Source organism: Parus major, chromosome 3 (genome assembly GCF_001522545.3).
Source record: "Parus major isolate Abel chromosome 3, Parus_major1.1, whole genome shotgun sequence".
Taxonomy (NCBI): Eukaryota; Metazoa; Chordata; class Aves; order Passeriformes; family Paridae; genus Parus; species Parus major.
Genome location: NC_031770.1, coordinates 10189430 through 10212977, shown reverse-complemented (window position 1 = coordinate 10212977; position 23548 = coordinate 10189430). Strand labels below are relative to the sequence as shown.

Below are 23548 nucleotides of genomic sequence, written 5' to 3'. Positions count from 1 at the left end.
TTAAGTGTTTTGCCTGGAGGGGGCCCTAATTTATTCCCTGTGAATTGTGACAACATGTCCCACTGAAAGTCCTCTGGTTTGATGGTAAGCCCAGTTTATTCTCCTAGCAGAGAAGTTTGCTGAAATAAGGTGGGTTAAAAAGGCTTCCCCCTATTGCTGTCCCTTGCTGAAGAGCAGCTTGAACAGCGAAAACTGTCGAGAGCGCTTATTCAAAGAAGCAACGTTGGGAGCTGAAGATAAGAGCATTTATCTCCATGTCAAAACTACTCAGTGTCTTCACTGGACTCCCAACATGCCAGTAACAAGGGGCTTAGGCTGGAGATGCTGGAATGCCGGGAGTCCAGGGGGTGGTGTTTATCCCACCGAAACATGGCACACATCAAATCAATTACACGGTGCGAGCGTATTCCCCCCGTCACCAGCCAGTCTTGTGAGCTTGGAGAAAATATCTTCTGCTGGGCACTAGAGGAGTCTTCTCCCTTTGGATGCTGATTTAGTTTGAAATGTATATTAGGGGAGAGAGAGAGAAAAAAAAAGAGGGAGAGGAGACGGAATCTCTTATGTTCTGCAGCAAATTGCCACATTGATCTTGTCACTTGGCAGACACAGTTGGACTTGAGGCTGTGAGTCTGTGGGATGTGTTGTATTTCTGTCATGAATTGTCAGCCTCAAAGAAGCTCAGGAGAAAGAGAGACATGGTATCAGAATAGAAAACCATTAACAAAGGGACCAGCAAGCTGTTTAACAGCAAATCACAGCAGTTGCATTTTTGGATTGTGCTTATCTTCAACAGCTACAAATGTGCTTTGTCCTCATCTCCTCCCCCATGAAATGCTGATGGGGAGAGGTGAGACATTAGGGAAGGACTGGTGTTTCCATGGAGGCTGCTGTTCTTCATGGCTAATGGCACCTGCAGGTCCCAGAGGAGCCCTCAGCGTGCCCTGTGCCTGCCCTTGTCCCACTCCCACAGCCTTCCCTGGAGCCACAGCTCCTCTGTGTGGGCTTTTCCTCTGGGTTTGTACCTCGAAATGACAAGCTGTGTTACACAGCATTGATGGCCAGCTTGGGAGCTGACAGGATCACGCTTAGAGTCTGCAGGGACCTAATCCTGGAATCAGAAACTTTCCTGAAATAAGTCTGTCCATCAGGAATCAATTAAAATCCTGGTTTTGCTTAGATGACTGCCCTGGAGGCACTGCAGGTGGGGCCCACAGCCAGACAGCTGGAGCAGCATCCACCAAAGGTGCAGCCCAACCCAAACAAACTGAACACTGGCAAACTCATCTGAATGAACAGCAGGCCTTGGGCATCCCTCTGCCTGGATGTTTGTACCACGCTCTGTGGAATGATATCAGTGCCTTGGGATGCTCTTCCTCCTCCCGAGCAGAACCAAAACACTAGAGAGCGCCATGGATTTGCAGATTTTGGCTTGTGAAGTGCAGTCTGAGGCTGTGAGTGCTCCTTAAGGGGGAGGATGTAGAGGGAGCTGTGCTCGGGATCCAGCCCAGACTCTGCTGGGTGTTTGCTGCTCGGGAAGACTTGGGTATGGAGAGGTGGCTTCCCTTTGGATATGGGAGCTGCAGATGCAGACCAGGATGAAATGTCCCAGGAGGTGCCCATGAGGAGCTTCACAAGAGGACTGACTTTGTTTTTGAGCTCACACTTCCCAGTCCTCATGAAGAAAAATTTTAATTTTTGAGTCCTTCAATGCAAGAACAATGTTTAATATTTCAGTACATTTGAGTGGTTGAGTCATTTCTTTAAAAGCAGGCTGGATCAGATTGTTTTGCTGTCTCTTATTCCCAGCCATGCAGAAGTCATGGACTCCGTGAGGGCTTCACGTAGACTCTACCCTCTCCTTCCTTGGGGGAGAGTGAGAAGCTCATGAGCATTTTAGCAGTGGCCCTGCTGTTACAGCATGCTCTGTCCTGTATCTTCTCCCATCGTCCAAGGCCACCTGAAGCTCCCCTCTGCCCTGACTTGGGGAAGCAGTCTGCGTGGAATCACGCTCCTCTTAATCACTGATCATGTGATGCTGATGACTAAACCTTCATTATAATGAGCTGTCCTTTTTTTAACTCCCCTACAGAAAAAGGAGGCTTCACTGAAACCTGACTTATCTTTCAGAAGATGTCCATCTCCATGTATTCAGAAGCACTTTTTCTCATAGAAATTTAGGAGCTTTTTTAAAGGGAGGTGATCTGTAGATATTTTGGGATTTTAAGTTCACTATTTTTCTTCTCCTTTTCTTGTGCTACTTAATCTAAAAGGCTAAATGAAGTCTTGCCATTATTTTTCCTCTGTCATATTTTTTATTGTTTCGTGGATGTTTTATTATCTTGACATTTCTGAAAGCATTTCCTGTTGTAAGAGCTCAAAATTAATAAAAGTGAAAGAAAATAGTAGAAAATGAAAAAGGTGGTAGTGAAAGGATGTTTAGGATGAGATGTTTCTACTGAAGTTGCTAGCAGGAGGAAGAGATGAGAGAATAATTTTTTTCCCACCCTCATCAAAATTCTTAATGATGTAGATGTTTAGAAGTTTAATTGAGGAAAAAAATCCGATTTTGGCATGTCTGAATGGATACAATTTTCCCTGTCCTGCTCTGACCTTCCTTGGTTCTTACTGCTGGCCCTCTCTGCCCCTTAGGCTGTGTCAGAAGCACCTGGGAACAGCAGATAAGAAGGAGCCTTGAGGCAGAGCACCTTGGAAGCAGTGCTGGAGGTATCTGTGTGATTGGGGGGAACCCCATGGATATGAGAAGCTTCTGTCTAGGGGGAAAACATCCAGGGAGAGCCTTTCCCCACTGTACTCTGAGAACTGCCTCTCTCCTCTCCTTGGGAGGGGGATATCACCCATCCAGCACAGATCCAGATCAGTATTTCCAAGCATGATGATGTGCCTGGCAGCAGGCAGAGGATTACTGGCTGCAGAAATAACTTTTCAGGAAGTGCCTTTTTAAGATTTTATCTTTTTTTTGTTTGGAGAATGTTGGAGCTATGCAAATCCCTGAAGAAAACAACCCTGGACACACAGCTCTTGAAATGAAGAAGAATGAGCACTAAGTTAGAAAAATGGGGCAAATCATGCAGAAATACATCAGAGTTCAGTGGAGGTGTTGGAAGTAGATAATAGGAATGATCTGGGAGGTTTTGTGATGGGAATATTGCCAAGCTGCAAATATGCTATAAATGTCTCAGGGACTGAGGCACACAGGATATAAACCTTTTGAAAAAGAACAGATTTCATGGCTCTGCTACTCTGAGAACAATGTGTTTACTGGGAATGTTGGACTAAAACTGAATTTCTTCATCAACAGCTATCGTCAGTGTGTGCTGTGTTGTAAGTGGGCAGGGGACTTCTGCCTGCATTAAATTAAGGAGTGTAGTGTTAGGAATTGTTTCCTTACTCGGGATGGCGTCACTCCAAGCCTCAAGGTAATTTATATCTCAGGTAGGCATTCTGTAGTTTAACAAGGCTAAATATGGACAAATGGAAGCCTGATGTGGCAGCAGATGCACTGGAAGCAACAGCAGAGTTTATGGAGAGTGGTTGAATATCCTTCATATTGTAGGAACAAGCATAAGCAGTTGGTTGGTTTTTTTGCTGGGATTTTGGGACAAAGCACAGCTGGTACAAAGCTTTAGCATGAATTCAAATGCTGCTGTTTATTAATGCAGTAAGTGATTATTTACAAGTCCTAGTTTTTTCTTTGCTGTTTAATACTTTGACAGCCACAGACCTATGTAGCATGTTGCAAACATAAGGTTTTTAGGGAAAATCAGCTGCTTGTTCTTACAGTATTTGGCAAGGCAGGAGAACTTAGTCACTAGTTGCTAGAGGTAATCTTGCATCTTCCTTGGCAAAGAATGGGTGGGAAGAAAGAGACAGGGTATCAGTATCCTTCTGGTCAGTGTAAAAATAGCAAGTTGGAAAAGAAGTCACACAGATGAGTTAACCATTCTTCATCTCTTTGCTTAGAGAACCGGGGAAAAGTGTGTTTGACAAATGCATTATCACATCAGCCCCTCAGCAAAAGAAAACCTTTCTGAGCAAGAAAAGAACTATCCTTTCCCAGTTATTTTGTAGTTCTTACTTCAGTCTTTCAGGAATAATGGTCATTTGGTGACTTCTTTTAAAGTGTGGGTTCAGGTTTTTTTTTCAAAATATTTTTTCCCTTACAAAGAAGAAAGAAGTCAGCATGTAGAGACATTAATTGGTTGTGCCCTCCTTGCTCCAGGAGTGCTGGTGGAAAAAGAAACCCAGGGATCATCCCTAGAGCACATGGGCTTCGTAATATTTGGCACTAGGCAGCAGGCAAGATGAAAGCGTGTCTCTTGACAGCCAGCTTCGTACTGGCAGCCTTTACTCCAGGCAACAAATTAATCCACTCAACTGTGTTCTGCATAATTGTTGATACTGTCTTAATTGGTGCCATACGTTTCCCCATGTCGACATGTCCATCATGTTAATGTCTAGGGACTGTTGTTTCCTGCCAGCCCAGCCTGCTCTGTCCCAGCTGAGCTCCTACCTGAAATGCCTTAGTAAGAAATTGGGCGTTATGGCAAGGGGAAAATGAAGGGCCATGTTGGGGCATGACTCAAAATACACAGGAAAAAGAAGTGGGACTCCTGATTCCAGTAGTGTTTGGAGATGAGCCAGCTCTTCCAGGGCTCTCTAAAGGCAATCAAGTTTAGCTGAAGTCAAGTCTGAGGGCAAAGCAGCTTATTCTCCTGCTCCCAGGAAATCTGTGGCAGGCGAATGTTTTCCAAGCTGTGGGGCATCCAGGTCAAGGCAGCTGCAGAGCTAATTGACCCCAGAGCAATGGCTGTGTGGGTTGGGATTATCACTCCGAATTTCATCCATTAATGAACTGGCAGCCAAGGCAGAGCCTGGAGTGCGAGTCTAGCCCGCTGTCCCTCCTCCACGTGTTGTGCTACCAGGGCTGGAAGCTGCCAGGGAGGCAGGGAGCTGGATGCAGCCCAGGCTGAGGTGTGATATCCATGCAGGGGCATGGATAGTCAGCTCCTGAGAGGGAACAGCCATCTCAGCACCTGGCAAAGGCATGGCTGATCCCTCCCTCCCTGCCGAGGCAGGGTACAGGCACTGGGTGTCGTTACCTCTGAGGCGTCAGCCTCAAAAACTCCCGAGTTAGACACTGAAATAAAAAGGCACTTGTGACCACCTCTGTGGTCACTTGCACATCTCCTAAATAAGAAGCATTAAGTACCATTCCTTTGGTTCACTGAGGATTTCTGTGCTTACAGCCAATGGAGTTTGGAAGCAGCCAGGATCCTTATGATGGGCACCTGGCTGAGGGCTGGGTGGGAGCTCAGTAGTTCTGTGTTCCAAGTGCTGGAAGCATGAACAGTGTCAGCAGCAAACTGTGAGGAGGATCAAATGTTCAGTAACATTTTATTCAGTAGGTGATACCCCTGCTAAGCACTGAATTATCTGGTTTGGGAAAAATGGCACACAATTTGGGATGTGAAGCTTTACTGTAGATTAAATGTGCAGGGAGGGCAAATAGTTTTTGTCCAGATGACCCTGCCTTGGACACCTCTGGGTGCTACTTTACTTCTGCAATTAAATTGTTCACTGTAACATTGCCTGTGCACAAAAACATGCACACACACACACTCTCTTTCCCTCTCTCTGCTCCTAAAGTTAATTGATATGAACTTCACTTATTTTCATCATTTCATGTGCCATCATTTCTTGTTCAAGCTGTTGGCTGGTTTTAGGCAAAAATATGTATGTAGAGATGAGAGAAAGACAGTTTTCCCCCTATCCTTTTGTAAAGCCATCAGGGTGTATTTAGGCTATGGCCAATGCATAGTTGAAAAGCTCATTTAAGAGAGTAGCAAAACACTGGGAAACACTTGTTTTGCAAAGGTTGTAAATTCTAATGTAGACATTTGGGTGTGGAGCAGAGGGAAGCAGGAGGAGAATAAATGCCAAAATAAATGTGCTACCATAATTTTCAGGGGAATAAGGTTGCAAGGTTTTTTTCAAGTGTAGCTAGAAAATATAAGTCTGCTGAGCCATAGTGTTTTATTTAAAAGTCTTCACATTCTCAGAAACCTGTTTTTGCTTGTGGAATGCAGTGGCAGTATTGGTAATCAAAATGCCAAGAGAAATGTTATTTTTATTGAAAGCTGTGAACTCCCTTACCCTTTGTGGTTTCCAGGAACCAGTACTGGAAAAATAAATAAAATAAAACGTTGCTTCAGAAGGTTCATGTGAGAGACAGATGAAATGGCTGAGCTAAAGGAAAACCTTTATGAAAAAGAAGCTAAGTGAGCCCTCCAAGCTATTTCTGGAGTCTCTCTGCACACCTTTGGTGAATCAAAGTACATCTGCAGTGCTGAGAGTGCCCTGTCTGATGCAATTTCAAGCTTGGAATCACAGCTTCCACACAAAGTCCTGTCTAGCCTCAGAACTCAAAGGATATGGACACCAGTTGGATGAGATTTCTTCTTCCCTAAGTGTCTCAAGGAGGCTTCCATCAGTGCAGTCACTGCAGGGAGAGGTGCAGCTGAGAAATGCAACTTTTCCAGGAAGCAGAGGAAGTGTTGGCTTGATGCACAGAGGGATCATAATCCTTAGGCTGTCCTAATGAAAGCAACAGCCCAAGAGATGATTTGAGGCCTCACCCAGAGCAGCCTCAGCACCTTATCTCTGCTCCCTGGAGCAGGGCAGGATTGGCCACAGTGCTGCTGCTGCTGCTTGGGGATTGCTCAGTTGGAATCTGGTAGGAAGCAGCTCAAAACAGGGATCCAGCTTGGGATCCTCAAGTTGCTGCTAGCAGGTGTTTCTGAAGGGGAAAAAACCTCATACATTACATCAACCTGGTATGAAATAATTTCAGCTAAGCTTTCTGGAGAGCTTGAAAACATTTCCCCATGCTTTCACTGTAGCAAGAAGTCCTTAAAGAATCCTGAAGTGTGTTTTGTCAGCACTTGAAGTCGAGATTACATCATCTTGTAATATATGTCTATAAAATCAAGGCATAGCAGCCTTCCCTTTCAGAATGTGTGCTGATGTGAAGGAGACTTGAACACTGCATCTGCTGGTCAGAGTACAGTACTGCCTCCTTCCCCTGCTGCTTTAATTGCCTGTAGTAGCCTTTTCTAGCACAGGAAGTTTATATTATCTTTTCCAATTTAAACTTTATTAATGTTGAGTAAGGAGCTGGCCTTTGGATACTTTGTCTAATGTAGTTACTTGAGCACTTGGAACTTAGGGACCTAAAATGATAAACTAATGCTTCAAAATTACATGTTGTTTTTCATGAGAATTGTATTTTAGAATATATTTCTGTTATACAATCATCAGATGCTGTTTTTCCATAAAATTCAGTTCAATCAAGATACCATTATTTATTCCTTCTGCATTTCTAGTAGTATTTTTTGCATTTTTTGGGCGGAAAAAAAGGTCACAAATAGATTTGGCTCAAATGCTGCAGTGCCTTTAGGTTGCTTCTGCTTTTGACCAAGTCTAAACATTTATTATCCTCAGAAAATACCACTTCTGGAAGTGGGAATGCTTTGCTGGGGCTAATGGCAGCTCAGGGAGGAATGGTAGTGTTTTGTTATCACTTCTCAGAGGCTGCAGTGCCAGTGAGCTGAGAGCCTTCACCCTCCTGTCAGCTCCCACCTTGCCTTCCATGAACACCTCCAGCCACTTCACCCTTGCTCAGCTCATCAGGGGAGAAATTTCAGCCCAAAACAGAACCCTTGTAAATCACATATTAAAAGTGTTTTACGAGCCTGTGCACCGAGTGGGGAGGGTGCACACAAGGTACATTGTTCACATGTGGCTGTAACTGAAGCCAGAAAGGGCAATAAAAGGGGAATGAGGCCACAGAAAAGTCTCAAAGGAAAAGGCCCAGCTGGGCACCAGCACCACCATGAGCCTGGCAGGTCACTGGCTGATGGCTGCATCTGCATTCAGCTCTTGGAAGCCTTTCTTAATTCAGAGGCACAGGAGGAGGCCCCAAGAGCACCCAGGAGCTTGAAAAAATTCAGATCCCTGCTCGGTGAGCAAAGAGGGTGCTGATGGAAGTGAAGGGGAAAGGATCAGCTTCCCTCAGGGCAGGGTCCAGGTGGGAGCGAGGGGAGGAGGCAGCAGAGCACCTGGAGGGGTCAGAAGGGCTGTCTCCCAACTTTGAAAGATGGGGCTGTTTGTCAGGGAGCAGCAAATCACTGTGAGATCCAGAGTCAAAGGGAAAATGTCCTGAGGATCTGCTCCAGTGGCATTTTTGGACCAAAAGCCAAAGGCTGGGTCTCCTGACAGCTGGAGGTATTGAGAAAGCAGTGGGCTGCTGTCACCCTGTGGCCAGTGACCCTGCACTTTGCAATTTAAATTATGCTGTCATGCACCTCAAGATTTTTCTGCTTTCATCCTGGCCCACCTAAATTCTGTCTACTTGATTTTTTTTCCCAAGGATGTAGGCAAGACCAAGGGAGAAATAGCCAACATAATTGGAGTATTTTTATTTGAGGGAACAATTTGAAATAGTTTTAATGTTTAGCTGTAAAAATTACTTTAATATTTTAGATGGGCTTTAATCCATCCTCCTAAGTCTTTCCTTTTCCCCCCAGGTTAAACTTGAACTTCGTAAGCACCGATGATATGAAAAGATATAATTAAATAAATGTATCTAAAGAAATTAAGTGCATTAAGATTCTGCCAAGCTTTGTGCAAGGCTAACCTCTCTTACCTCTTATTTGGTGTTATATCTGGGCTGTCTTCCAAAACTTTGCAAGCCTTGTGTGGCTTTCTAGGCCTCACTGAAGCTGTGTGCCAGTGTACAGTGCTGCTGGATGTATCCATGGGGGTTGAATGGGTGATTCCCCATGCCAGAGGCTGTGCCCAGCTGTGGTGGGAACATCTGAAAACACAAGGAGGTGGAGCATAAAGTTGTAATTAAGTTCCAACTTTCAGAGTTGATTCGAACACATTTAAAAACAGAGCAGGGTGAGGCAGGTCTGAGCTGCCTTGAATGTTTTTCTCAGCTGCTGGTGGTGCTGGCTGCCTGTGATCTTGCTGCTGGAGAGATGCAAGATCTTGCTGTGTTGACAACAAGCAGTGATTCTTCTGCCACCTTGGTAGTTCTCACCTGGAGGCTGCACTTCCCACTGGGAAAGGTCTTTATTGAGAGCTGTGCTGGGAGAGGTGTAACCTGCAGTTCCTGGAAACTCTCAGTGGTCACAGCCTGGGGACCTCAGCTCAGGACTTTTGTTGACCTTATTTAATGAAAAGTGCTTTTTTGGATGTTACTGTCCTTTGTCCTTCCTCTGCTCACCTCCAAAGGAGCTCGGCTCTGTCACCACCAAAATTCTGCAGCAGTACATAGAGAACTGGGCACTTGGCCCATTTCTCAAAAGCAAGAGGAGATGAGTGAATAGCTCTGTATTCTGTCCATGAGGAGAGTGAGGTCATGGTGATGGTGCTTTGTGTTGGAGAGTTCATTATTAATTGTGTTATCTCGACTTTCATGCTGTCTTTGTGATGTACCAAATGACCACCCTTTAGCAATGCAAAGCACTCCATCTCTGGGTTACACAATACCTCTGGGTTCTGGCTTTCATTAAATTTGTTCTGCTCTGTGTGTGCACAGCATTCCTTTCCCCTTAAGACAGGCTTTTAAGCAAGCCAGGCCGTAAAAATATTTACATTTTTCTATAGCATTTGGTCTGTACACAGTCAAAGAAACATGGCACTGACCAAGAAGTTGTGGAACTGGCATTCAGTGGGAGTGGGGCATCCTAAGGTGCTACAGGCTGGCTTGCCTTGCTCCTGTCCCTGCACTGAGGAGACAATCTCACATGAAAATGTCTCTGGGGCCATCAAACTCCTCTGCAGATGCCAGAAAGAGGCAGTGTGTTGTGCCTATCTAAACATAATGCCAAGCAGCAGATTGTTAACATTATTTTACTTATGGGAAAAGCTCTTCTCTGTTTTAAAGAAAGATCTGGTATTTATTCAAGACATGTTTGATGCATTTTAAACCCCTGCATAGCAAGGAGACTATAGTAGATGCCTTCAGCACTGCTTAAGGCTTTTAGTTAGAGGTGTCTTCTCTCCTGAGTCAGTCTTGATCCCTCACCTACTTCCCTGCATGCTGCTGACATCAGCTCTGTGACTGATGGTGCAGGATCTGGGTTTTGGGGCTTATCTTGCAGAGCAAAGGTTTGTTGCATGTTCCATGTTCCCTGTTCTTTGTACCCCAGTTGTGAAGCAACCGTGGCAGTCAGGAAAGAGACCTGGAGAGGGACTTTTGACAAGGGCATGTAGTGATTTGAGAGAATGGATTTAACCAGGCAGATGGCAGGGTTAGGTCAGATATTAGGGAGAAATTCCTTACTCAGAGGGCAGTGAGACACTGGAACAGGTTGCTCAGAGAAGCTGTGGATGTCACAGTTCAAGGCCAGATGGAATGGGGCTTTAGCCACCTGGCTGAGTGGGAGATGTCCCTGCCTGTGGGAGGGGGTTGGAACTAGGTGAGCTTTTAGGTCCCTTCCAACCCAAACCATTCTGTGGCTCTGTGATTCAAGTGAGCTCAGGGATGAGCTCACTTGAATCCTCAAGGATGAGGAGGGGACCAACCAGGCTGGGACAAGGATAGAGCTTGGGACAGGTGCTCCAGCCCTCAGCATGGTGAGTGCTTGGTGATGCAGGGGTTTGCTGGAACTTCCCGAATCCAGGTGTCCCAGTTCCACTGAAATTCAGTGGGATTCTGACTCCAGGCACTCTGTCACACGTCCCATGCTGTTACAAGTGGGCCTTAAGTAGATACAGGGACTTTCCAGTATGCCTGGCCACCTCAGTCCTGGTCAGTGAAAGGTAGCAGCTTTGGCACATTTGAAAAATCCCACTAAACATTTACTGCAACCTTCCTTAGCCAAACTCCTCATCGAGACTCCCTTTCCTTTTGGCTGTACTGGAATAGCTCTGGAGATGGAGGGAACAGAAATGCAGGAATCCGGCCCCTTGACTGCCCTGAAAGACATCTTTTCTAGGTGTTAAGGCAATTAGCTGTCTTTCTCTGTTATGAGAAAAAAAACTTACACTGGATTTATATAAATTTATGTATTTTTATATAAATATATATATATATATATATATGTATATTGCTGTGGTTAAGCACAGTATACACTAAACTGTCTGATGTATCCACTGAAAAGTCAAGAAACAGTTTCAGGAAGAGCCACAATGTATTTCCCTGTTGTACTGGGTGTATATATGAATATGATTTTATGTATCCTTTCACTTATAAATGCCTGCATAAATACAAAAATATCTGTATATCTATCATTCCACGACTCTCATCTGTCATTTCTCCATGGACTGTATGTATGATCAATCTATCTATCTTAGTTTAAGCCTATATCCATCATAGCAAAGTGTTTGTGTTTTTTACATAAATACTTATTTTTGTTCTGATACATGAATCTACTTTGCAGGATGATGCTCTGAGGAGACACTGAAGAGCTGTGAAGAGCTGGGAGGTGGCAGGTACAGGGGGGAGCAGCTCCTGGCTTCCCTGGAGCATCCCCCTGAAGCTGACATTTATGGTAAATACTTCCTGCTGATGGCATTATTGCAGGAAATACTAAATGGATCTGATGTTGAATACTTACAGTCTCACCTTTCCTGATAACTCTATGTTAATGTAACATTAATTATTCCTGACTTACAATGCTGTTGAATGTTGATAAAGGGTGAATTGCTACTTGAAATGCTGATCCTGACAGTCTTGTGGCAGACACTAAAATGTACTTTCGCAGTCTTAGGGGAAAAAAAGGGAATACATTACTCCTCTGATTATAGCACTTCAGAGGAAACATATTCCAGTCACATCTCATGGAGTGCTCACCTGAATCCCTCTTGCCTTCAGTAGCCACTGCCTTTGCACATGACATAAAAGGAATATACATTTCCCTTTTCTTTATTTAAAATTTTATAGCAATTGCTGATGTGGGTTTAGCTCAGTGTGTGTGAACAGATCCCTGCAAGAAGGATGCTGTGTGTCCATGGAGCAGTGGGCATTTTCTTCACCTGACAGCTGGCACATCAGAGTAAAACTTGTGGAGCAAACAGAGAGAGACCAATTCCCACTGGTATCACGTTCCCTGCAATTTTGAATCTGAGTTCTTTTGCCTCCAAACTCTTATCATTGCCCATTTCTGTGCCCCTGCTGTTAATCTGTTGTGTAACACTGCCACTTTCATGGTATAAAAAACATGGGAACTGTAACAAAGTTGAGGACTGGCAGGACTGGGAAACCACAGGGATTCATTTCCCATTGAGCCTGTCAGCTGTGGGCAGCTCCAAAATCCTCTCCTCCTCAGTGCTGTAGGAAGAAATAACCTCTGTCCCTCCCCAAAGTCCCCACCTGTGTGGCAGGGGAAGGGCTGAGGAAGGGAGGAGAAATGCTTATAAAGTAGGATTTTGAGGAACCTTCTTCCACTGTCCTGCACAAGCAACCAATTGCGGCCTTCACTGTAGGAAAAAATGTTCCACCTCTCAGAGGGTGTTTGAGGTTTCTGTTTGTTTGTTTGTTTATTTAAAAAGAAAGCATCTGGCATTTGTGTGCAAACATTAATGAGTCATTTAAAATAGACTCAGCACTGCACTTGTGAGGCTGGAATATTCCAGCTAGAAGAAACGTGATGAGAGGGAGCTGGCACACCCTGGAGGACTGCTTTCCAAGGATGAGGAGGGGACACAAATTTAATTTTTACCTCCCTCCTCTTCCAACCTCACCACGACTCCTGAGAGCACTTCCAGCCTTCTAAAACCCCTTGGTGATCACTTTGAAATCAGAGCTCAAGTGGGTCTCTTTGAGGCTGCTGTGCCCTCTGTTAAGAGCCCAGCATTGGGCTGTGGGTCTCTCCAAGGAAAGCAGTTTATTTCTGGCACTGCAGAGGGCCACAAATAGACCTGCTGGTGGGGAGGGACAAGTGTGGCTTGGTCTGGTTCCGTCCTTTCTGCAGTGTCAGCTGGAACCACTCAAGCCCATTAAATTTCAGAAATATATTGGAAGTGAGGCTCTAAGAAGACTCAGCCATGTTCTTGGAGGTTCCTGAGCAGCACAGCAGGCTGGGAAGCCCTGGTTGGAGCAACATTTGATTCCAGCAGCGTTCCAGCAGATGGGGATCCGTTTCTTTTTTGGGCAACAGGAACTTCTGGAGGTTTTTTTACAGGAGAAAATTTCCCATTATAAATAAAGCATTTAAATCTCCAGCAGTAAAACACTCAGAGAATTCCAGTTTTGGGAGCAAGAAACCTTCCTCTTTAGATTTATCTCTGGGAAGGAGCTGTAAGCTCAATCTCCCAACAGGAAGAGGTATTCTTGTGTCAGGTTACACTTCCAGCATCTGTTCTGTCACTGGCAGCATGATGACACTGTGCTGGCTGTGCCAAGTATTTTCCTTCTGTAATTCCTCCAAGATTATTAGAAAGAAGCTGCTGCATCATATACAAATACTTGATTTTATTTTGTGCTTGGTTTTGTCTATTTCTGCTTCTCAGACCTTTACTACAGAGAGGAAAACTAGAACTGGAGTAACTCCAGCACCTGGGATATGTTTGAGAAATGGAGAAACCTGTGTGATGCAAGGACCTGCTGAAACTTCCCCCATGCACCCAGAGGGATGCTCTCTTGAGTTCCTCCCCTCTATCATTGTGAAATCATTCATCTTCCAAATTCTTTTTGTAGATGACTGCTGAATCATGCACAGAAACTCTCATAGAAGAGAGAGCAAAGACTTCCTCAGACAGTGCTCAGCAGTGATGGATGCTTGAATGGACTTTCCTGGCTGCTACTGCAGAGAAGGCTCAGGACATGTAGGTCCAACACCCCTGTTCATGGAAGTGGTTTGCATTTGAGGAAAAGCTATAATTTAAAAAAAAATATTTTAGATAGGTGTAGCTTAATTCCTTTTGCCTTTGGAAGCAGCTGTGTCTCTGTGTGTGGAGCAGCTTTACTGTCTCAAACTGTACCAGCCCCAGAGGTTCTTTGCGCTGCACCAGAGTTCATAAACCTTTACAGCTTCCATGTGGGGATGAACCTTTGGTGTCCCTCCATCTCCTGGGGGTGTCACTTCCTGTGGACAGCTGGGCCCTGACTCTTGAGATGTAAGAGGGGAATGAATTTCAGTCTGTTGGGGCTCTTTGAAGAAGTGCTGCAGCTGGTTGGTGTGCTGAGGAGCTTGGATGCCTCCCAGGGATTGCTGTGGGGTTTGGTCATCATCCCACAGGCTTTGTAAGGAAGGTCGCTTGATTTTGAGCAGGATGCTTCATACTCCTGCATACTGCATGCTCTGGAGTGCTGTGTGGAGGGAAGGTTAGAGGTGAGCCAAATAAAAGCAGATATGAAGGAGGAAGTAGACACCTTTCATGGTTAAATTAATTGGGAACCAGGGTGCCCAAACAGGGACAATGCTGCAGGGAAGGATTTTGGTGATTCTCTCTTTTAGTGCTGCTTGTGAAGCTGAAAAAGGACCCCTGCTTACACAAGAGAGAAGATATCCAGGGCTAGAAATGTGAGTGGTGAGTGAAGGAGAGGAAGGGCAGGTGAAGTGGTTGCTGAAGGAATCACAAAACATTGAGGAGTGTCTGCAGAGGGGTTGAGCCTCTGTACCCTGGCTAATGCAATAATTAATCCTTTGTGATCCTGACAGATGCCTGCAGAGAAGCAGAAACAAAAGATTGTAGTCTGACAGTGATTAATGCATCATTAGTTGTCAGATTAAGACTTTTGGAAGTGGGTAGATAAGCCCTAGGCCAGGTTGTTGATTGTGTTTGGGAAAACTGCAGAGCCTGACAGCATGGGGGAAGCTGGGCTTCAGCAGTTACCACAGGCACTTACTGTGCTTCGTCTGAAACCAAGCTGTTAACAGGACAGGAGGAGAAATGCGTGTGCAATTTATCAAAAAAAAGTTCTGCCTCAAGCATGGGTTATACTGAAAAAGTGACAAAAGCCAGAGTCGACCCCAGCCTGTGTTACCCCGGCATCTTTGCAGGGTGTGGGAGAGGCTGGGCTGGCTGCAGGTCATTGCTGCCATCCAGGACGCTGTGGCATCCTGCGGAGGAAGGACATGCAGCTCTTGCTGTCTGTGCTCACCACTGGGAGGCTGGAGGGGCTGTTGGGGAGCTCCTGGTGCCCCTCAGGATGGGCAGCAGAGAGGATGGGAGCTGCTTGGGGCAGCACAGAGGTGTTCCCAGGGACAGCCCAGCCTCTCATGCTGCTGCAGCAAAAGGCATTGCCTGGGAGGGCTGTGGTGCTCCTGCTCCTGGTTCCTGCTGGTGATGGGGACAACCCTGCTACCAGAGACTCACCTGAGAGCTGGAGGGGAGATGTTTGGATGGGAGCAGCTCTGAGCACACCTGGGAGCAGGTTCACAGCCATCCAGGGAGGCTGTGAGTCAAAACAGGAGGCAGCGGGCAAGTTCAGGCACCTCCAGGGCTAGGCAGCAGTGGAGTGGGAATATGGAGCTCCCAGATCACAGATTTTCAACCAGGATGCCCAAATTCTTCCAAAATCTTTCTTGAGGTGCCTGTGGTACTTGCCTATGTTTTACTGTAACAGCAGCAGCAGCCTTTAATCTCTCCTCATGATCTCCTGCTGTATGTTGGGGTTACCTCTGCTGAACCCTGTTTTGCAATGAGTGCTGCTTGTCCCTGTGTCAAAGTTCCTGCAGACAATCAAAATATTTAACATACAACGTTGCTCTGTGGCTCTGCCTAATCCTCAAACCGGTTTCCAAGCTTCTTAACACGTAGATTTTTGTCAGTTTTTGGAAGAGGGATTTGCTGAGGAGCAAATCTCCACAAAGGGCTGGAGAAAGAGGATGGCTGTCAGCCCTGCTTAGCCTTGGTTGGTTTGGCATGAACAGGGTGGGGTCTGAACACATCCCTCCACCTCAAGCGCCCAGCACTGCACAGGACCAGCATTGAAGTGTTAATTAAGGTCACACATGGCCATCCTGTGTTGCCCCATTTTCCTCTGGGTGTCTGAATGGAAGTGCTTTAATCCTTTCAGTTCTTCATATGAAGAGTTGTTGACACCCTGTGTCTGTCCCATGGGGGTGATGAGTGTCACAGTCTGATCCTGCTGTTCCCCATGCATCAGGGGCTCTCTGGAATCTGTTCCAACTCTCTTCCAGCCTCAGCTCCCAGTTTCAGTCCTAAACAAAATTTTTTTTGTTTTCAGGGTGTTTCATCTTGTTTTCCCATTGTCTTTCACTGTGAGGAGAACTGCCTCAGTTCTTCTCCAGAGTAACACAAAGCAAAAGAGCTTTTGCACATCCTCCCAGGTAGGGCTCATTGTCTGTAGGGGCATCCAGCCTGCAGCACCAAGGACCTGCTCAAAACATTCCAGAACTGAGCTCCCATCCCTGAGAATGTGGAGCCGTGTGTTTGGGCTGATACAAACTGGTGTAGCTCCACTGATGTCAGTCCAGTTTATACAAGCCAAAAATATGGCTTAAAGTAAGAGAATCACTCTGCTAGAATGTAGCCAGCTCTGAAGCATACCTGTCCCATGGGATTGCTGAGAAGTGAAAGGTGCTTCCACCCTTTTTGACTGATAACCTACAAATAAATCACAAATCTACCACCGAAGAAAAGCTGCAGTGCCAGGTGTGAGTCCCTTTGCCCTCTGTAAAATGTCACAGTTATACAGCTCCATAAATGAACTGACATGTGCATCTTTATATTTTTTTCTTTTTTGAAATGTTCTGATTTCTTGAGGGGGAGCCCAACTTGCTGGGGCCAAGAGGCTTCTTGCAGTTAGGGGTAGGGCTGCAAGACCACAGGCTCCAAACTCCATACCAAAAGGGACAAGGAGATGGAGCAAGACGGAGGCAGACTACCAGGCACTGCAAACCTGAGCTTTCCCTGGGGTTGCCCATGTGTGAAATCATAGGATTTTTCCAAGGTGAAAGGCATCAGCAGCCGTGCTGGCTGGTGGAGCAGGAGCTAGCGCTGCCAGCCCTACAAAGCTGCGTCCTGGAAAGAGCTGCTGTGATCGGAAAGTGGAGTTTATTAACTCCAGATTTTTATGGTGAGGCTGGCATGCCAACAACAGGGTTGGAACACAAAGGATCCCTTGCAGATATAAATCAGGGGAAGGCATCTCCAAAGGCTCCTGCCAGCCTGAGTCACACAGCCCCTGTGCCAAGTGCCAGCTGCCGAGTGGCAGCAGGCCCACAGCTGAGTCACAGGCTCCCAGCTCAGGGGGCATCACTGGTGTCCTGATTAGCAAACCCACTGAGAAAGTGCTGTGCTGACTGCAGGGCACAGGTGTCCCAGACAGAAGATCTGTCTCTCACTGATGGGCCAAGGGAGTTTGGGGGCAGCTGGTCAGTCTCTGGTGGAAAAGGAGGAGGTGAGTTATAGGTCCTGTGGTGGCTCAGTTGATGAGAGGCTTTAGGGAATAGCTAAAGGATTTGTCCCTGATGAAGGAAGTAAGTCAATGGCTATCACTGTCCCAACTTCATTACCCTCCACCTGCTTGGAGGTGTTTAGAAATATCTTTATTATGCCATTTTGTCTTCAGGAACAGATGGAAAGGCTAGAAAGGTTATCTCCTACTGTGTTTGATACAGCTCCTCAGCTGGAAATAAGCATCCCTGGAGCTGAGCCAGTACAGAGAACATGTGTGTGCACCCTTTGTGTGTGCTGGCACAGCATTAGCCTTCCTGAGGGAAGGGTGGGAGCCTGAGCCTCCCCTCCTGTGGCTGCAGTGGACTCACACTCACCCAGCTGGCTGGCAGCTTAAAGCCCTGCTAACCCTGCTGGGAAAAGCACCCTTCCCTTTGTACAGTGTCTTTAAGGAAGGTTTAGTAGAGGGTTGGATACATCAGGAACTGCTGTCAGGATGAGGAAAACAACAAACAACCCTCTTGTTGTGCTCCTCCTGTGCACTGTAATATCTCTCACTCCTTGGATCCATTTCAAATGCTGGTGGAGTTCACTGACAAGTGAAAGGTTTCTTGTAGGTAAGTTAGTAATTGTTCCTTTTCTGTTGGGTTGGTTTGTGGTTTTTTGTTTGAAGGACCATATTTGGGGCCTGATGCTAGATCAGAATCAGAACTGGAACTTTAAATACAAAGACCCAAAAGGTCCTGTAGGTCCTCAGCCTTGTACTCTGATCTAAGACACCTGAGCACTGAACAATTCTCTTGCTGCTGCTGAATACAGTAGGACACTGGGGAATGTGTTTTGCTGTTCAAATCTGTCCTGAACTTGCTACTTTTCGTGTCCTTTTTTTAATAATTGATTATCCTGAACCTTCCCATATTGCTTGGAGTATAAACTTTTCATGGGGATGCTTTCCTGTTTGTACCCAACCTGCAGATCTTGATGTTAATATTTGATTGGGACCTTGTTGGTATTTCTGCAGAATAAATAGAGTTATCATATGTATCCAGAACTTAAAATTCAGGTGAGAGAAGCTTGTGTGAGCACAGGGATGAGCATTGCAGAGACAGGCAGAACAGAGTTCAGTTCTTTTTCTTTCCTTCTTGTGCCGCAGGACAAACCTTCCCCAAAAATGGAGGATTTGCCACATGTTTTCTATAACCAACCAAATAAAATATTATGTTTGTTAGCATTCAGGGTCAGAGAAATAACTCAGGCTCTGGGCTTAGAATTTTTTCTTCCTCACAATGGCTTCTCCTGAATGATAATCTTTAAAACTATGCATGTGGGGGATCAGATCCTGACCCCCATTTCATCTGCTCTGCACTGCTTCAAAAACTGCTCAGCAAGAACAAAGTGAGGTGAGCTGGTTGCTACAAGCACTGGAAACTTTTTCTGCACTGTAACAAGGGAAAAGCAAGCTGGAGTGGGCTGGAGTTATTCATACCGCTCGCTTGTTGAGTAACCCAGTAGTTTTCTTTAAAGGCTCTGAGTAGCTTGGTTTATACAGCTTCTGTTTTCACTGTTTAAAATTGATATTTTAACAATAATTCAGTCTTGGCCAGTTTATTTATAAAAAAAAGTCTGCATTGTGTTTATCCATAACTATTCATCTCAGGAATTCCAGTTTTGCCTATTCTCCATTTTCTTACAACTTGACAGTAGTCTGAGCTTTCCTCAGAGGGATGGATCAATGGATCATGGAACAGAAAACAAGGAGGAAGTTTCAGTTTTCAATATAATGTAATGTTAAAAAGCATCAGGTTTTTTTCTGGGGGGATGGAGGGACGAGGATTTTGGTTTTGTTTTCTATTGAAACTTTTTCTTTGCTTGTGTTTTTCTGTTTTTAAACCAACGAGAGGATTTCAGAGACTTCATCTGCATGTTTATCCTTAGGAATGATAATGCTGGGACCCTATTGAATAATGCAGAACAGATGCTCCAAACTGCACTGCATTTTACCTGATCATTAGCCCCCTAGTCTTACCAAAATCCTTCTCTTTCTACCCCACTGGAGCTGCCCCATGTGCCAGGCAGTTGCAAACCACAGTGTGGGCACCAGGGATACTCACTGCTAGAGGAAAATCCCAGGGAAGGAGGGGAAAAGCACAGGCACTTCCTAGCTGCACCTTTAGCCAGGACTTTGCTGTTTTGCCACTAGTAAGGGAATTGTATTTCTTTTTAATCCCTCTTTTCTCCCAGGTTTCCACAAGGATGCTTCCCAATGGTTCTACAAATCCTGCTGTGCACCCCACCCAAAGCCCCACTGAGGAGGGTCACTGCTGATGAGGGGGGGCACAGCTCCAGCTCCTTTGCTCCTGAGCACTTTCTGCTGCTGGCTTTGCCTCTCTACCTGCTGTTTATAGTAAGTACTTGTCACAGATGTAAGCTCATTAATCACCCCAAGCCATGCTTCCCTGATTCCATTTATAGCTCTATTCCCTCTCTATTCCTTTTCACAGCCCCCACCTTAGTCACCACTCCATTCTCGGAACCTGGGCTTTGCTTTTATTTAAGCTTGGAATGCATAAAGCATGAAAAAAGAGGAAAATTTGAAAAGGCAGACTAATATCACAACAAAGTGTATGTGGGATACATTTAATGTTAGACTACTTGGCCTAAAGTGTATTGGCAGAAGACTGGCAGCAAAGCTGTTGCATTAAGTGAAATAGAGACCATTTACCCTCAGAGGTTAATAGGCACAGGACAGACAAACAGGAGCCCTTTCATCCTCTTGGGATTTCTTGTGTCCTGCCAGCAGCCGAGATTGCTTTACTGCCCTTAGCACTGGTCAGTCCAGTGCTGACCTTGGCCACCAGCCTGGCTGGGAGTCCCATGGGCAGCCCACAGGAGGAGGGGAAGGGTCATGAAATGCAAAAACTCTCTGCAGAAGTATTCAGGTTCTCAAACACACAGAGTGGCACTTCTTGGGCTTTCAAAAGTGTGGTGGATTGAGCACCTCTTCCTCCTCCTTCTCCACTGACCTTGGTGTCTGCAGAGCTGTTCTCCTCACTCCTCTGTTCTCTGGCTGCAGTTATGTCCAGTTATGCCAAATAACTATTTTTCTTTCCTTCTCACAAATGTTGTCACAGAGGCATTACCATCATTCTTGACTGTCCCAGCTTTGGCCAGCAGCAGGTCTGTCTTGGAGTCGGCTGGCATTGGCCCTGTGGGATGTGGGGGAAACTTCCAGCAGCTTCCTACAGACACCACCCCTGCAACCTCCCATCCTATCAGCACCTTGCCATGCAAAGCAAATACACTAAGTTCTTTAGGAGACTGAAGGGAGAGAGGAGGAAAATTCCCATTTCAGGGATTGAATCTGAAGAGCCTGAACCACTTGGAGGCCTTGGGAAAACTCATGGGGCACCTCTCTTCATGTCTAGGTTCCTAAACACCTTGGCAAATCTGCTTCAGAGTAGTTCCTCTGTTGAGCAGTCTCTGCCTGCCCAAGGCTGGCAGCAGAGTCTCAGCCGAGTCCTCCTGGCTGTGTGAAATTCCTGCCCTGACACTGCAGTGCGAGGGTTGTACAGATCCCAGGGATGGCAAATTATTCCTCCAGCAGTGTGTTCCTGGCTGGCATGGGTTTGCAATAGGCGTGTCAGCAGCAGCTGGAGAGAGCTGTGGTCCTGGAAAACAATGTGTCAGCTGCCTGGGTTGGGCTGAATTCTTTACTGCTTTGTTGAAGCCAATGTGTTGCAGTATTGCTTTGGGATGAGCCGTGCTGCCACCAGTGCTGCGATCCTGCTGGTTTGGAGCATGGGATCTGCCTGTCCAGACCCAGGAGGGGCTGGCAAAGATGGACTGGCTCACAGAACTGTTCAAAAGCTGCACAGACCTGCAAGTCTCTTGTATTTATATCATTTTGTCAGTCTCTTTCTACATCTGAATTTTAAACATCCATCATAAGGCAATGCTGCTTTAGTGGCTAGCCAAGTTTTTCTTTTAAAACACATGTTCCCTAAAGCCTTCGTCCTCTATTTCCTTTGTTCTGATTTATTACCCTTGCCTTACCACATGTGTGAAGCATAGTGGAGGCAGAACTACCAAACCAAACAAAGCAGTCCTCTCTTCCCAGCCCACATGCATCAGGATTAACACCCTGAATAATTTACATCAAGTGATTCAATTTATCTCTAATTTTTTACCTGCCTTCAAGTAAAGATGCTGCTGAAGAATATGTTGATAATGTGAGGATTATGGTAAATCCAGAAAAAGCTGCTGTGGAGAGCTGAAAAAATGGGGTAGACACTATATCTAGAGAATGGTAGTGAGATTAAAAAATAAAAATTCTTGACTGCCTTTTCCAAATGGGCATTTTTTAGATATAATTTTTTATGTGCCTTTTATGAATACTTAAAATGGCCTAATTTGTCAAAAGCTCTCTCCCACAAAATAAAGGTCACTTTTTGGTACCCCAGGGTAAGGACCAAGCATCCGAGGCACGCAATTGCTGGTTAAAAAAAACAACAAAACACTGTGGAAAACTAAAATAAAAAAAATGTGAAACTCTATCTCATCAGCTCTATGAGTTAGAAAAGTTCTATTGAAGTTTTTGTTTGGAATGCTCTTGATGGGAAGCTTGTTGTCATATTCAGTCCTGTTAACTGTATTAGTTAACAAAGGAGAGCATTCAAAAGCTTGCTCAGAGGAATATTTGTCTTATATTTCTTTTCAATTTTTTTTCTCCTTTCTAAATGGAAACCAACTTTCCTGGCAGAATGTTTTACAGAATCTGCTTCCTTGAAACCAAAGTGAAGCAACAGCTGTGTTTGCATCAAGTTGCAACATCTCCTTGCTGGATGGAGGCACATCTTGTCACAAGTGGCGCTGGTAGCAAAAACTCAGTGAAAGAACCTGCCTGGCTGGGAGCTGCTCACTCCTCTGAGGGGAGCTGGAGACACAATTTCACTTGGTTTCTTTAAAGAAAGAGCTGAACTCCACCCAAGGTCAATGAACTGAAGTTTTAGTAAACCTAGACCTGAATTTGTGAGAATTTAGGCCAATAGGTGGGTTCTAGTGAAAACTAAGTCAGACTTTGGATGCAAACTAGCAGAGCTTTCTGATTTTGAGCACCTCTCGAGGATTCAGTGAAGCCAGGAAGTCCTCAAGTTTCATCTGAATCCTAAAGTCAAGAAAACTCTAATATAAAATGCTGCTTTGATGAAACTCAGAGCACAAATGTCGTAAAATATGCATCACTGAGCATCTTTAAAATTATAATGCAATGACTTTAGACTGCTTTCAGATCCAACTGAGCCATGCTTAAAGTAGTGTACTTGGTACCAAAGTCCAGTAAATGATTTATATTCTTATATATTGTGTGGTTCTTGGAAGCTTTCTGAATGTGCAAACTCTGTTTTGTTTAGGGGAAAAAAAGCAAACCACAGTTGCCTGCTTGAAAACTGCCTGTGAAAAGGTCTTTCTCAGAAAGACTTCAGAGCCTCAGGCCCTTTTTTGTTTTCTTAGAAAGCAGGAAATGAATTTTAGTTTTGCAGTTGATTTCTTAAGTGACTTGTTTTCTACAATCACTTCTGGGTTCTGGAATGCTGCAGAAATTATCTTAGGGTATTTTTCAACACTTCAAAATTAAAATCAAATTGCTTGAAATTGTGCCAACATTTTAATGAAAATTATTTTCTTTAAACAAACACTTGAGGACTTTAAATATTTTTTTTTTTTTAATCACAAGAGTATTCTTAACCTAAACACCTTTTCTTTGTGGTTTTTCAAGGACCCTATCTGCAGTGCTGCAGCCAGATGTGTCTTGGGATGCAATCAAATTCGAGATCTTTTCAGCTGAAAGCTAGATGAGTGAGGAACAGGCATTTTCACACAGCAGAGAGTTGTGAGTAGGTGTGACTGCAAACACCATCCCTGCCTCTGTACCCACAGAAATGTCTGGGCAGAAATACCAGCAGGGGCTTTTTGCTGCATGGGTGGGTCAGGCACAGAGTGAGCACTGGGGCCTGTGCAGCTCCCAGGTTGCCCTCAGTCCACCAACAAATGCTTTTAACAAGTGCCATCACTCCTTTGCTGAGAAGGACACATGTAAGCAAAAGTGACTGTGGAGAACATGGGATCCCAAGGCTTCCATGTGTTTCTCCAACAT

General features: G+C 45.2%; 1 long non-coding RNA gene across 1 annotated transcript in view; it reads left to right on the top strand.

Annotated features, from left to right (window-relative positions):
• Positions 1-23548, top strand: part of LOC107202595 — a 36191-nt gene continuing 12643 nt past the window's right edge. Inside the window, exons 1-4 of the long non-coding RNA XR_001520745.2 lie at positions 1-84; positions 11472-11582; positions 13730-13857; positions 19639-19801. This is a non-coding gene — a long non-coding RNA (uncharacterized LOC107202595). The remainder of the gene's footprint in view (positions 85-11471; positions 11583-13729; positions 13858-19638; positions 19802-23548) is intronic.